The sequence below is a fragment of the Camellia sinensis genome, chromosome 1, assembly GCF_055761805.1.
Source record: "Camellia sinensis isolate YWXY chromosome 1, ASM5576180v1, whole genome shotgun sequence".
In the NCBI taxonomy this organism is placed as follows: domain Eukaryota; kingdom Viridiplantae; phylum Streptophyta; class Magnoliopsida; order Ericales; family Theaceae; genus Camellia; species Camellia sinensis.
The window spans coordinates 140,005,008-140,020,486 of NC_138961.1; the positions used below are offsets into that span (position 1 = coordinate 140,005,008).

The 15,479-nt window shown below is 33.7% G+C and overlaps 1 long non-coding RNA gene across 3 annotated transcripts; it reads right to left on the reverse strand.

The window, feature by feature from the left end:
* Positions 1–2,367: 2,367 nt before the first annotated feature.
* Positions 2,368–10,226, reverse strand: LOC114282583 (uncharacterized). 3 transcript variants are annotated; one of them, XR_014339163.1, is made up of 9 exons: positions 9,492–10,226; positions 9,007–9,192; positions 8,502–8,588; positions 8,265–8,407; positions 4,996–5,067; positions 3,601–3,670; positions 3,322–3,513; positions 2,782–2,850; positions 2,368–2,635 (listed from the first exon to the last, which is right to left on the reverse strand). It is a non-coding gene; the product is annotated as an uncharacterized LOC114282583 (long non-coding RNA). The 3 variants fall into 3 exon arrangements; XR_014339164.1 differs by having other exon boundaries at positions 9,007–9,206; XR_014339162.1 differs by having other exon boundaries at positions 9,007–9,408.
* Positions 10,227–15,479: the final 5,253 nt, after the last annotated feature.

Below are 15,479 nucleotides of genomic sequence, written 5' to 3' on the forward strand. Positions count from 1 at the left end.
AGTCTGGTTATTGGAGTGTTTTGGTTGCGTTTGGAACAAGTCGGGAGTTAGTTTTTCAAAATTATTTCTACCTAGATTTTTGTTTCTTCGCTCGAGTAACACTTTTTGCTCTCGAGCGGTCTTTGAGAACTCTCCGTACTTTTGCAGGCCTGCAAAGATACTGGGAGTTGGCATTCTACGCTCGAGCGGTATTTCTTGCGCTCAAGCGGTGTTGGCTCGAGCAGTTTTTCTTGAGCTCGAGCTATGGTTCTATGTCTGTAAAAATTTTGGGAGCCTGTATTCTTCGCTCGAGTGGTCACATTGTGTGCTCGAGTGGTCACACTTATTGTGCCTGGTCGCTCGATCGACCATTTCTACACTCAAGCGGTCTGCGCATATATCAGTTCATAAAGTCACCTTTTTGGTTCACTTTTTCATCTCTCTCTCTTTCTATAAACATGTCAAAACCTTAAATTGAGACTCTCTCTCTCTCTCTCTCTCTCTCTCTCTCTCTAAAATTCACCTTTTCTCTACAAATACACTAGATCCATTGATTTCTTCACCTGTGTTCCTTTGATGAAAAGGTAGAACACTCCGAGAACTTCCTTTTGATTGGAGCAAAGTTGGGTTTCAGCGTTGTTGAAGTTTCTTTATTCCTTCTCTTGTCTTCTAAGCTTGAGGTAGGGATTCTCCGCACTTTTTTGTGATTGTTAGTTTAGTTATTTGTAATTTCTAAAACAATATTGAGATTTGGGGATTTTTGGACGAATCTAGAGTTTTGAGTTAAAACTGAAAAGAGGGGTTTTTAAATGGATTCTTGGAAATGATTGTGGGATTGTAAATGAGAACGAGTTGCGAAAAAATTATGTGTTTTTACCCTTGGGGTTGATTTATAAAGAAAAGAGGGTTTTACCCTAAAGATTTCAAATGTTGATTTTGAAAAGATAATTGAATTATTGTTGGAATTGTGAAATTGAGTTGGTATTGATGAGGATTATGGTGTTGGGTATGCATTACCACTCACATCTTGAAATTTGAGAAAGTTGATCTTTACGAAAAATTTATTTATCTGTTTAGAGATATCTGTTTTGGGCTATCGGTGGAAAATAGCTATGATTGATGTAGAAATTGCATGAGAACTAGGAGAATTGAAACTATTTTTCTCATCCATTTGCATTGGGCATTGCTGCATATTAACACATTGAAAATGTTTGTCGTTTTGAGAAAAAGAGGTGAATACTTGGTGAATTTGGGTAGGGGGTGTGGTTACTATATTAAGTTGGCCTGTGTGTTCTTCGTGAAAGGCCAGAAACCCACGCAGATAGGTGTCGAGCCTTCCGGTTAATATCGGTAAACATGACAAATTGGTATTACTTGTATAGTCTACTTGCAGACACGTACCTAGAGGTTCATAGAGTTGTATTCACAATCTTGTTTTATATTTGAAAAGGGGATGCTTTATGAATTGTGATATAAATCTAGCATTGCATGGTTTTGGAAAGAGATATAAATGTTTGTCACGAGCGTTGCATATGCATTCACTTTATAACTTTGTTAAGTTTATAAACTGTGTTGTAGTATCTCTACTGGATTTTGGCTCACCCTATGTGGAAAACTATTTTCAGGTGTAGATGATATGCCTCCACTAAGGCAATAGCTTGGGAGGACTTGGAGCAAGAGCTTTATTTTGTTTACTTGTTGTAATTATTTTGATCAAGCCTAGAGCTTTATCTGTATTGAGTTTAAAACTCACTTTTGTCGTAACTAAGCATCGTCTTTGAAAATTGTAGCCATTAGGGCGTTATCTTATTTATTTATGTTCATCCTATTTCCTTATCATATAACATATGCTATAGATTTAGGGTTAGACTTGTGAATATATATCTGCATATGTTACTTTTTTGTACGAGCAATTGAAATTAATAGAGGACAATTATTTTATCAGGTGTTGTTATTTAATTAACATGATGTATCGTTTATTGTCATTTATTTAAGGGTAATACACATATGGCTATATGATGAGAGGTGATCTCAATTTGAACCAAGCAGACGAGGGTATAGTAAGTAAAGTTTTGTTGTATGAGTTGCACTATTATTATGTAATATTAATATTATTTACCAATGTAGTTTACATTTTGTAAGAATATGAAATTAATATTTGAAGAATTATTCTTGGAACGAATCACAACTCTCCTTGCGCATCGTAAAATATGTAATACGATGACTTATTATGCCTGTCGTAGAATATGTAATTTTTTTTTTTTAAATTCAGCAGGTTCTATTTGACCAATTTTGTACAATCTAACAAACATTACGAACAAGCCTCACAAAACATCAATCAACCAGCAAAATATTGTTTGAAGCATAAAAAAAAACTATATCCATAAATTATAAATATTCAACAATTGTCTATACATTTCAAACATTCGAAAACTATATCATTGAGTTCTAAACTGTCCAAAAAGTTTAAACCATCCAAAACTATGCATATAAACATATCCAAAACAATTCAGAAATTGTCTAAAACTACCAACAACAGTTCCTATAGTAGTTGCAGCTGCAACAGCAAACCCATTTGCTCCTATCACAGGGACGAGGGTACCCAATGTATGTGCTAAGGCACCTAAACTCGTGGCAATAACTGGAGCAACTAGCCCTGTTGCCAATAAAATATGCATTCATTGGAAAAAAAACACTCATGTCATCCAATGCGAAATGCATTATATTTGATAGCATTTTAAGAAGAATGCTATTAAAAAATGTTATTAAATTTTTTTTTTGGTTGTAGTGGGGATATGTTACCTCTTTTGATATCCGGTCTATGATAATTCAACCATCTAAGCTTGTAAATCTTACCACATTGCTTCAAACCTGCATTTATCAAAACAAAAATAAATAAATAAATAAATAAATAAAGAGAAAAAGTAGAGATCTAAGTGAAACAATAATTGAAGAATGCGTAGAAGAAAACATAAAGAGGAAAAAAAAAAAAAAAAGCTCCAACTCTTTTTGGGAGGTTTCTCCATTTGCCTTCTCCATGATCTTTAATGTAAGCTGCAAGTATTCTATCTTTTAATTAATTTTTTAAAAAACTTTGTGAAATGTCTTTCTATCTAAAAGTTAGCTATATATCAAGACAAAGCAATATATTATAAAAGCTTGAAAGAAGCAAGTATTCCCATGTGCACTTATCAACTCCATTCCCATCAAATAAAAGTTTGTTTGTTTGAAAGCTGCTGCTATAAATCCCTTCCTCTTTTTTTTTTCTTTATGTTCAAGGTTGAGGACTATCATTCCTGGCATACTCTATTCAAGACCAACAAGCAAAAGAAAGTAACATACCACTACAGGAATATCAAGACCCCGAGTAGCACCATCAGTACATAATAAGATGCCCTTTTCTGCTTTGCAAAAGTCAAAAGAATAAATCATCACTTTCTTTGAGAGATTCCTCTTCAAGAAGGAATACAAAAGAATAAATCTCTTGGCACTTGGCACAACACAATAGCCTGGCTGCAGCCCTTCATTAGTGACCTATAATAGCAAACATCTTATCAGGTTCTAGCAGTAGGTACTGAAGAAAATCACAACACACTGAATAAATTCCAATGACTAATTTACCTTCTTCCGCCCATCATCCACATCAATATAGACATGACTTGTCTGAAATGATAACCGAGCAAGATCCTCAACTTGAAAATTTATAGATATTTCTGCTTAAGCTTGCGTAAACAAGTAATTTATAATTTTGGTGTTAGAAATGCTTACAATGTTCAAGCAACAAAATTAGGAAAATCTTATCAGAATTTTATTCACTGTGGGAGTTTCTATAAAGAAAAGAATTCAGAGATATTGATCAAAGCTTATATAGAAATACATTCATAGTTTATGTAGCTGAGAATAGAGCAGTTTGCCTCTTTTGCACATCAGATAACATCTCAATTAATTCAGACACAATGAAAGACACCAAATATACACTTGTATAAAATTCGTATAGGTGACAAGAAGTAAACTTGAAGCATTTCAGTTACTACAGGAACAAATTAACACATTGTAAAATCAATTATGAAGCTTCAGGGGTGAAACGCATCCAGAAAATTGATCCCAGGTTAAGGAATCAACAAGGCAAACTCTAAATTTATTAAATAATCATTTCAATACCGTGACAACGGTTACACCATCCTTCCATTATGTCATAATCTACTCATTCTGATATTCGACATGGAAACTCTAAATTTATTAAATAATCATTTTCTTGATCTCAAGAGAACATAACATCACACTTAAATCGTGATATCATGCAAGAATAACATTACTTGAGATTTAAGCAAGTTCCAATTTATTCAATAATGTTTCATAGGATTAATTAAAATGTGGCAACCATATACCCCAAAGTTATGGAAACCCATCAACTTAGGACACTTTTCAAGTCTAGAATATGCAAATACAACTTTAACACAAAAAATTAGTTTCAAGTGTCATAAACTAACATGTATCTCATAGATTTAAATAAAATAATTTAAATCATGCTTTTCATACAAATTCACTTAATCATGCCTATGAACATTTAAGAATAAATAACACAAAGGTAATAATTTTTAGCGTTTTTCTTTTAAAATAATAGGCCAAAAGAGTGGATTTATAAACCATTTAGGATCTCTTTAGGTTCTGAAATTTGAACACAATATAGAACATGTCATGACCCAAACCCGCACCTATGGATTAGAGTCATAACCGGCCAGTAATCATGAGATTACCTATAGCCTCAGTCAGAAATCAAACCATATTTAATAATAGGGGGCCAGACTGCAGAAGCAATGTTTACAAAGATTTAATCAAAGACTTTATCACATATATATAACAACTCACACCATGCAATATTTATATTATGTATGTACTACATACATCCTGGATCATTCAAACCAATATCAACATCGAAATCCAAGGTTATACACAAAGTTGGTCATACATGATCATAAGTGAACAAAAACAAAAATAAGCATCTTGCGTGAAGTGACCTTGGTTGACTCCTCAAAACTTGGTTTCTCATGGCTCACTGGGGTTGAGGCTGGACATTCCGCTGCTCACCTACATACATATAAATAAAGAGTGAGCTAATACCCAGTGAATAATACCATAGTAAAGAAGTTCATGAATGAGATTCGTTTACTTCATAGGTTATAACCCAAACTTGTCGGTCAATACCAACGCAAAACGATCTTAGGTCCAACATATCATATGTCTCATCCATATCATATACTAAATGATCGCAGGTCCATCTCATACTTTGCAAAACGACTCTTGGTCCATTACGTGCAAAACGACCTTGGGTCTAATTTATAGGCAAAACAACCTTTGGTCCAATATATGTGAAACGACCTTAGGTCCATCATATATAAAGCAACCATGGATCCAATTTACACACAAAACAACCTTGGGTTCAACTAATCCATTTTTGCATTTATGCGTACTCATGATCCATGATCATGTTCACATTCATTTCTACATTCAATTCAAAATGACCTCAGGTCCAATCATTCCTTTATTCGGAATGGCCTTTGGCCCATTCGGCAATTATGCAAAACGGCCTTGGGCCCATTTCATGTACATACAGAACGACCTATGGTCCATATAATCAAATACACAAGACGACCTTTAGGCCCATTTCATATTCATTCAAAATGACCTTTGGTCCATTTAGGTGATTTCATACTTATCGACTTCATTATAGTCTTACACAATCAGATGAGGAGAACACTCATCCATAATTCGAATCCACAAGTCCAGAACACTTACACATGAGTAGTATTAACAAAAATAGCATATACAAACATGTCTTTACTAAAGTATTACTCATTGTGTTCCGGTGCTTGATTCGTCTTTGCATTTGACCCTACATGATTCATAACATAGTGGGTCATAATACAATTCAATCCGTTCTTTAATTTGCTTAATGCTCTTAGGCTTCTTTTGTGCCTTTTAATTCATTTAGAATGTCCAATGCATGCCTAAGAGTGCTTGGAAATGAAAGAGAATGGAAAACGAATCATAAAATGACTTTTCAAAATTTATGAAATAGGGCTCTCCGCTCGAGCACAGCTTTGGTCGCTCGAGCGGACCCCTTCGATCTGCAAAAATACTGGTTGCGTGTAATTCACGTTCGCCACTCGAGCCACAGTGTAAAACTCTGCAAAACTTCTGAGAGCTCGGCTTTCACGCTCGAGCAACACTTTCCTTGCTCAAGCGGACAAGTCGTATTCTGGGTTTTCCAGAACTGTGCTTAAAGCTCAAACTTGATGTTCAAAGGTCCAAAACTCGTATTTTTGGTACAAAAACATGGAAAAGCATTATATGACATGAGAACATGGATAATTTGAGACCAATTACTCAAAATCATGATCTAATTCTCCAAATTATTTCTCATTCTTCTTGGTATGGCCATAGTTTATGTATTCAAACTTCATACACACTTCATAACTTCATGAATTATTCATGCATGTCACTTATTGACTCTAATTCTATTTCAAATGGCACAAATGATGCTCAAAATCATGAAGCTTATTAAATTTATGCATACATGTGAATTTGATGCTCAATCCTTCATATGTTATACTCAATTGAACATAATCATGGTGAATGCAACATGCATGTTAATACAACTCCAATTTCATCACATTCAACTTAATTCTTGCCCTTAGACACATATCATGCTTGAACTCACCTGGTTACAAATTTAAACTCATGAATTTGAGCTCAATTACTCACCTAGGAGCCTTAACTCTTCCAATTATAGCCAATTCTTGAGCTAATCCTCCTAGTTTCTTGAATTCACTTGCAAATTCCCAAGATTGAGCTCTCTCTCTCTCTCTCTAGGGTGTATTCTTCAAATTTTTGAAGTAAAAAATGAGGAGCCTAAGTGTTTAGCTCATATATATACCATCTCAATTAAGGTTAGCCAATTGCACTCAATTTAATTGATTTAATCTAATTATTTTGATCCGAATCAATTTTCAATTAAATTTCGTCATAGGCTCTAAAAATTATGCTAATCACAATGATATGGCCAATTTTAGTTTCTGTCGCCTCTATGGCCTTCAATTTAAATTTATGACAAAAAAATTAAACAGATTTTTCTACGGTGAACAGATAGAAATTTAAAAACACATATAATCATATAATTAGCATTCAAAATTATATCAAGCTCATAATTATAAGCATAATTTAGATTAATTAGCATAATACAGAGTTGGGTTGTCACAGAACAAGTCCACTTTCATTTCAATTTTTCTTTTATAAGTTGCATAACATAACCAAAGATTTATGTGTGGGTCATTTACCCTGTTTTGTCCATATTCTCAACGGTGAACGGTTCTAAAGAAAAATACGAGCTCATATCAAATGAAGTCAAATGACCACGATATTTTTACTAGAGATAGTTCAATTTTGTAGGAAGATATTTCAAAAAGAACTCTAGAGCTAAAAATCACTTTATGATGGAGAACCCATTTTTGGAAGAAAGCTGGTATATTCAAACAATGAGTTCAGTAGACTCCAACACAGGTAGGCTGATTTAGAAAAATGAATAGAGGCATCAAACGATGTCCAAACTAAGTGACACAAGAACCATTGGAAAGGTATTTGAGCTAAGGATATTTTATCAGAAGGATGAAAAGTATAAAAATCACATCAAGGGGGTGAAAATATAGGTTCAAGCAGTACTGGTCTGTTCCTGTCGCGTTTTAGAAAAATGATCATAACTCTCTCAATAATTAATATTTTTCAGTGATTCTTGTGTACATATAAAGGTATCTCATATATCTAACATTTGGAACTAGTTTCACTCCACAAGGATTTGTTTAGAGAAAATGGCATAGAAAGTGAGGGCTAACTTCTACTCCTAGAAATCTGTTGGATCCAACCATAAAGACAAGAGGTTTTCGAAACTCAAAACGCATCCCATGATCTTACAAAAATGCGAGTATACCAATAACTCATTGATAGAGGGTATATCAAAATTTCCGAGCAAAATGATTTTTTTTTTTTTTGGGTGAATTTTAGAAAATCGGTAAAGTTAATGCATATGAACAAAATCAGAGCAGACAGGGGCTAAAATCATACCAAGTGTTAAGCTCTACTCCTATTCAATCAATTTTCACCATATACAAAAATACATAATCAAAACAACCAAATATCAGATATAGGGGAGGAGAAGGCTAGGGTGTCACAAAACATAAAATGAATTCTTGAGCTAACCCATTAAGTTGAAACCAAAAAAGGTAATATACCTCAACTCCTTTATAGTTGAATCCTCATCAAGTTTCAGTGTATCAGCTGAAACTTTAGGAGATAGAGGTAGCCAATCATCATTTTCCTTATCTTCACGATCAACAACCTCTATGAATTTCTTATTCTTATCTACCTTCTCAACCTAAATTCAAATTATTACCAGCACTCAAATCAATTTCAAACAATTCTAAGTTGCTAAATCATTCAAATTCAATAAAATATGTAGAGAGCTTTACAGTAGTATACGAAAGCTCCCTTCGTTTGGGAGAGAAAGCTGGAGAAGAATCTGAACCATCATCTGCAACAGTGACAACAGTGGAAAGCTGTGGGGGTGGAGAAGAACAGAGTATTAGAGAGCAAAGTAATGAAGAGAGAGACACTACAAAGGTACTAGTATATGGAACAAAAGTTGGAGGGTTTTTTGAGATAAATATTCCTTTAGAATCCAAGAAAAGGGAAGTTTTTTTTTTTTTTTTTTGAATGTCAACTTATTTTACCAAACAATTGACAATTCCAGCAGATTCATCAACTAACCCCTACAATTTTAACATAAATTTTCACTCAATTTTGCCTAATTACCCAGCATTTTTTCTTAATTCCACATATATATATATATATAATTACACATTCATATTCACCAGACAATCCAATAATTTCACTCAATTACAGTAAAATTTCAATTCAATTTCATCATATAACAAACAAAAACATCTGCCTACTTCCCTCTAAAGCAACAAGAACCTGTTGCTTTAAAAAATAGCACCGCGATCGCATATGTCATCCAGCAAAGTGACATCAATGACAGGCTTTGAGGTCCAAAATGGGACACTTTAAACTCGTAACAGCCGAATTCAACTCCCTAGCATCTCTATTCAATACTAAATCCACCGAACTAGTAGCTTCCCTCATAATTGCTTTCAAACAAAGCTGAAAAAGAAAAACTATATAGTCCCTCATAGGCACATCAATCACAACATCATAACGAGGCAAATTCACAATTACTTATCTAAGGAAATCACAATCTTCAACCATAACAAAACACAAAATGATCCGAAGAACTCTATATGAATAAGCAATAGGATAATCCCTCCACGACTCGATTTCGCTCCACTCCTAATAAGCCACAACTCCAAAGGAAAAAGCCTAACACAATCCCAAGAAAAAAAAACCCTTAATTTCACCATTATCACTGCCTACAAAATTTGCACACTGAATCGATAGAATACCTGGGAGAGTGAAGGTTCAGCTTAAACTATCTCGATCGGAAGAGCTAACTACGTTGGGGCAATTACGGTAGAAAAATTGGGGTTGAAGTCGGAGTAATCGTCGAGAGTGAAGCAGAGGTCGGAGTTGGGATAGTGTAGGGCTTGAAGGAAGCAGTTCTGATTAAAGAGTTATTGGGAGGGTCTGGGAGCGTTGGGGTAGCGCAATGATTGGAGTAGGAGGAGGTCAAGGTTGAGAAGAGGAGAAAGGGAAGAAGGGCATCGGAGGGAGTGCCAGAAAAGGGATTCCGATGGAAGGCGGTGGTAGAAATTGAAAGGGCAGGGGCAGAGGGCGGTAGTGGTGGCGGTTGTGGGGAGGAGAGTGGAGATGGAGTGGAGGGTGGTTTCGGAGAGGTGGATGAGGTGTTTGAGTGTTGAGAGAGCGGTTGCGAGATTAGGACGCTACGATAGAGGCAGAGGTAGCGGTGGTGAAATGATTGAGTTGGTGGTGGTGGTGGTGGTGGAAGAGTGATGGTGGTGGAGATAAGAATAGAAGAAGTTAGGGTTAAGGTTAGGGTTAGGGGGTGAAGGAAGAAAGGTAAGTTATGGTGATGGAGATGGAGGATTCATCACAATGTCTCTTCTTTTTCTTCTTTGTTGCCCTCCTCACTACACAGAAAATGCTTTGAGTTTTTTTTTTTAAGATTGATGTTGGGGCTGAAAAATTGGGGCTTTGGATTGTTTCTTTCCTCTTTCTTCTTCTTTTTTTTTATAAATTTTTTGGTGTTTAGCCGATCAAAATTTTTATTTTGGGGCTACTTTTTTTTTTCGGCCGTCCCTTTCACGACAGTAATTGCGCGTCATGGAAAGTGCAGTATTTTAAATGACTGGCTTTTTGTGCGTCGTGGAAAGTGCAATTTTTAACGGCTAACTTTTTGTGCGCTGTGAAATGTTCAATATTTTTAACAATTGGTGTACGCGTGTCATGTATAGTTGATGCATTTACGACATGCCATATGCACACCGTAAAAAGTTTTATTATTTACGGCTAGCATTGCAAGCTGCAAAAAAAAATCATTGCCATTAGCACTCACTACCTACGCAATAGACACGCTGTGGTTGGGAAATTATTTACAACATACAAAAAAAGCAAGTCGTAAAAATGAGAAACCACGGCTTGCATTTACTGTATGTTGTTGATGTAAAGCCGTAAAAATTCAGTTTTGTTGTAGTGGTTATTTCATAATTTTTGCTATATAATTTTCTTCAGTAAGATTGATGGTTAATTACTTCTAAATATATTTTAATATTTGTAAGTAGTTAATTAGTTAAAGTTCTTCAAATTAAAACTGGGAGTCTGACTAATGTGTATGGGAGAATTTTACAAATGATAGGTGTTGATTTGAAAATTAAAAAATTAAAAAAATTAAAGTTTTAAACAACAAATAAATATTTTGATTCCATGAAAGAGTTGCAATCAACATTTAAAATTTGAAGTTTAAATGATAAAGATTTGATTTTTTGACATGTCTAATACAATTTTGAGTTTTGACACCACCAAAACTAGGGTTACAAATTAATCAAATTGTTTGCGAGCTCAACTCAACTTGTTAAGTAAATAAACGAGCTTGAACATAACTTTTAGGCTCGTTTAATAAACAAGGCAAGTTCAAGTTCAAATGAGTTCAGCTTATCTTGGGCGGCGTTGAACTTTGTAACCCCCTATCATCTGTTTGCATCTCCATGGCTTCCCCACAGCTCATTGTTCTTAAGGCATAAGGAAAAAGGTTGTTATCCCAGGTAGGCAACCCAATAGGGAGGTCAATTGAGTTATTAAAAATAATTTCACAATGTTAAATATAGTAATCTAAATATTCAAATTTTAACAAATAAAAACAAAGCAATAATAATCAATATAAAAATAAAAGAGATAGGGAGAGAAAATCAAACGCAGAGATTTACAATGGTTCGGCATGTCAGGCCTACGTCCACTCCTCAAGGATTCTCCTCGAGAATTTCTTTACTATCAAAACGAATCAATGCAGCACCAAAGCTTCACCTAGCTTGTGGATTTTACGTAGGTCTTACTCTTATCTGTTGAGTCTCACTTAACAATAAATGCCTCACTCTTATAAAATTTCTCTCACAAATAATCAGTAAAGATAAGAGGTACTTCAACCCTCTTTTACAATAATTCTCTCACAAATAGTAGATATGAAAGTGTAAGTATAAAGATAATACTTAGATCTAAAAGTGAAAGAGCAAAGTACAAAATACTCAAAATTTTGGAGCACACAAATTTTTTCTTTTTTCTTTTTTTCTTCAAGTCCTTTATTTTTCTCCATACAAAACACTTATATTTATACTAAAAAATATACCCGTTGGAAGAGGAGACGCCCCTCTTCTTTTTTTGACTAATCATCAGGTGACGCCTCATCATGGAAAAAACTGATAGGAAATAATGCTAGGTATTCAAATTATTATAATATATATATATATATATATGTGTGTGTGTGTGTGTGTGTGGAGTCTAATGGGAAATGATGCTAGGTAGTCAAATTACTATAACATATATATAGTATGCATGCCACTAACATTTATTGTATATTATATCACATATGTTTATATATGTGTGTGTGTATACACATCGTATATTCAAAAGATACACTATATAAATCAAATATTTTTATAAACGGTGCAATATACAAAATATATTTTGTGTCAGATGAATGTAAAATATATATATATATATATATTAGAAAATCACGTTTTATCAAATAATATTTTAGACATTATCAAAATTAAACAATGTGATTAACAATCTCCTCATTTTTTATGATGGCAATACATGTATGGATTTGACACAAAATTAAAATTAATAAAATATTTGATAACTTTGCAACATAAAATATTTGATAATTAAAGCACACGCACAAGAATTCAAATTCACATTTTTTCTCCCATTTTGATATCATCAAAATAAAATATTGATATATGAAGTTTTTATAGAGAAGAAAAAATTTTAGTGCCCAAAACGAAAATCATATAAACACATTTGAGAAAATAATCTAATTTACCAAAAATATAATAATGTTTCTTATTTCTTCCCATGATCATGTTTGGGATTTTGTATTATCTCCAAAAAAATGGTACAACGACACCCAAAATGTTGACAAACAAGAGATTTGAGTAGATATGAATCGATTATTGGATCGGTGGAGTGTACAAAAAGTGACATAGATAATATGCAGAGATACAAAATCTTCAAGTATTCTTGGAGAAAAAATTTGTTTACTTTCTGTGTAATCATGTCATTCCTTACCTTAACAATCAATGGTTCAAACATGAATGAGGTACCTGTAATTTAGGCAAATGAGAGGTTACCTATAGTACAGTCACACGCAATTCCAGTAAACAAGAGTCCTAGTGTTTTGGTAATCATAGTGATATCGATGCTATTAACAACACTATAACTCTTAGTACACAAACGATGAATGCAGTTTCCAATATGGCTCGACGACTACAAGCAAAAATACAAGAGAATCAACAATTGAAAGATGAGGTGAGCTATTTAAAACGACAACTGGCTAATACTTGTCAGGAGAAGAGAGATCTAGATAGGAAAAATTCTCAGTTGGAGAATGCGGTGCAACATTATGCAACGGTTATAATGCCAAGACTCATAGAAGTTGAAAATAGAGAAAGGCATGTAAAGGAGGCTCATAAAAACTATTGAGAGAAGTTAAATACAAAAAATTTGTGAAGCCTTCTCAAAACTTACATGTAATCTAGCAATATTTTCTCCTTTTGAAATAAAATTACAAGCATTTCTCTTTGAAAAAATTGTATGTCTTTGCTATAAAAAAATTTGTTAGTGCAGATAAGGAGTAAAACAATTAGTTGATAACTATATATACTCCCCCTGAAATTATGCATAGAATATACAAATGCCCCTTAAGATTGTGCTTCTTTGATTTTTTTTAATCTCAAAATATTACATAATACAAGTCTCCTCGTAAATTAATGCACTAAAAATTACAAAAATTGAAAGAAATAGATTACCAATTTATAATACCAAGGGCCATTAAGATCCGGCTATAAACAATCGCATCGAGTGCACTAGCATAAAAAGAGAAAATACAAATAAAAATAATTTCTTCATACTAGGTAGAAGCAATTGTTATTAAATACAAGAGAGTTTGTAGCACATACAACCATATAAGAAATATAACACAGTGCAAAAATAATTTTAATATGTTAATCGGGGAAAAGATGCTGGTGGATGTAAAAATTGTTGACAATGATGAAGATTGGTGACAATGGTGAAGATCAGTGATAATAATGTAGATCTGCGTCGATGGAGAGGATCAGAAATGATGGTGAAGATCGGTAATGAATATGATGTAAATCGACGATAGATCTTGGTAGATCGGTGATGGATTTATGTAGATTTGTGATGGATTTTGATAGATCGGTGAGGGATTTGGATAGATGATGATGGTGATGAATTGCGATGATGGAGAAGATTAGGGATGGATTTAGATAGATGATGGTGGAGATGAAGATGGTGTCGGAGGATGAAAGGGAGAAAGAGAGCAGATGAGAAAGAAAAAATAGAGAGTGAGAATGAGAGCGGACGAGAAAGAGTGAGAGAAAGAGAGAGATGAAGAGTGGTTGAGAGAGAGAAATAGAGAGCGAGAGCGAGAGTAGGATGATGAGTGGGTGAGCAAAGAGAGAAAGAGAGGATTTTTAAAAAAAATTAAGTTATTTATTTATTTTTTATTTTATTTTATGTATAATTATTATAAGAGAGTATTCATCATACCAAGTTTAGTTCTAATATAACAAAATTGTTCTCCATTAAGAGGCTTGGTAAATATGTTAGCTAATTGACAATATGTAGGCACAAATTCAAGTTCAATGTCACATTTGAGTACGTGATCTCTAAGAAAATGATGCCTTATTTCAATGTGTTTAGTGCATAAGTGCTAAATGGATTTTTTGAAAGGTTAATGACATTTGTGTTGTCACATTTTATAGAAATATGATCATAGTGAAGTCTAAAATATTGAAGCTGTTGTTTCATCCAAAGCAATTGTGCATAACACCCAGCAGCAGCAATGTATTCTGCTTCAACAATTGACAAAGCCACTGAGTTTTGTTTTTTACAAAACCAAGAAGTGAGTGAGTGTCCCAAAAAATGACAAGTACCACTAGTGCTTTTTTGGTCAAGTCTACATCCCACAAAGTCAGTATCCGAGTAGCCAAAAAGTTCAAAGGTCCCTTAGGATACCGTAATCCTAAATTTGGAGTGCCAACAAGATATCTGAAAATATGTTTGACTATAGTGATATGTGACTCTTTAGGTGCGGATTGAAAATGTGCACACATACAATTATATCGGGTCTACTTGCAGTAAGATAGAGTAAAGAACCGATCATACCTTGATATTTCTTTTATCTGCAGGTTTACCTTGCTCATCTTTGTCGATTTTTATTGATGTGCTCATTGGAGTTGCTGCAGCCTTTGATGATTCAATTCAAAACCTTTTGAGTAGATTCTTGATATATTTCGTTTGATTTAAATAGATCCTATCATTGGTTTGTTTAATTTGTAGACCAAGGAAGTAATTTAACTCTCCCATCATACTCATTTTAAATTCACCCTACATATCTTTAGCAAACTCTTTGCACAAATTTTCATTAGTAGCACCGAAAATAATATTATCAACGTAAATTTGAACAATTAGCATATCCTCCTTTTTGGTTTTTATAAAAAGAGTTATATCTATTTTTCCTCGAGAAAAACTTTTGTCAAGTAGAAAATTACTCAATTTTTCATACCATGCTCTAGGATCTTGTTTTAAGCCATAAAAAGCTTTTGAAAGTTTGAAAACATGATCTGAGTATTTATGATTTTCAAAACCGAGAGGTTGTTCAACATAGACTTCCTCCAAAATGTACCTATTTAAAAAAATCACTTTTAACATCCATTTGATATAATTTAAAATCT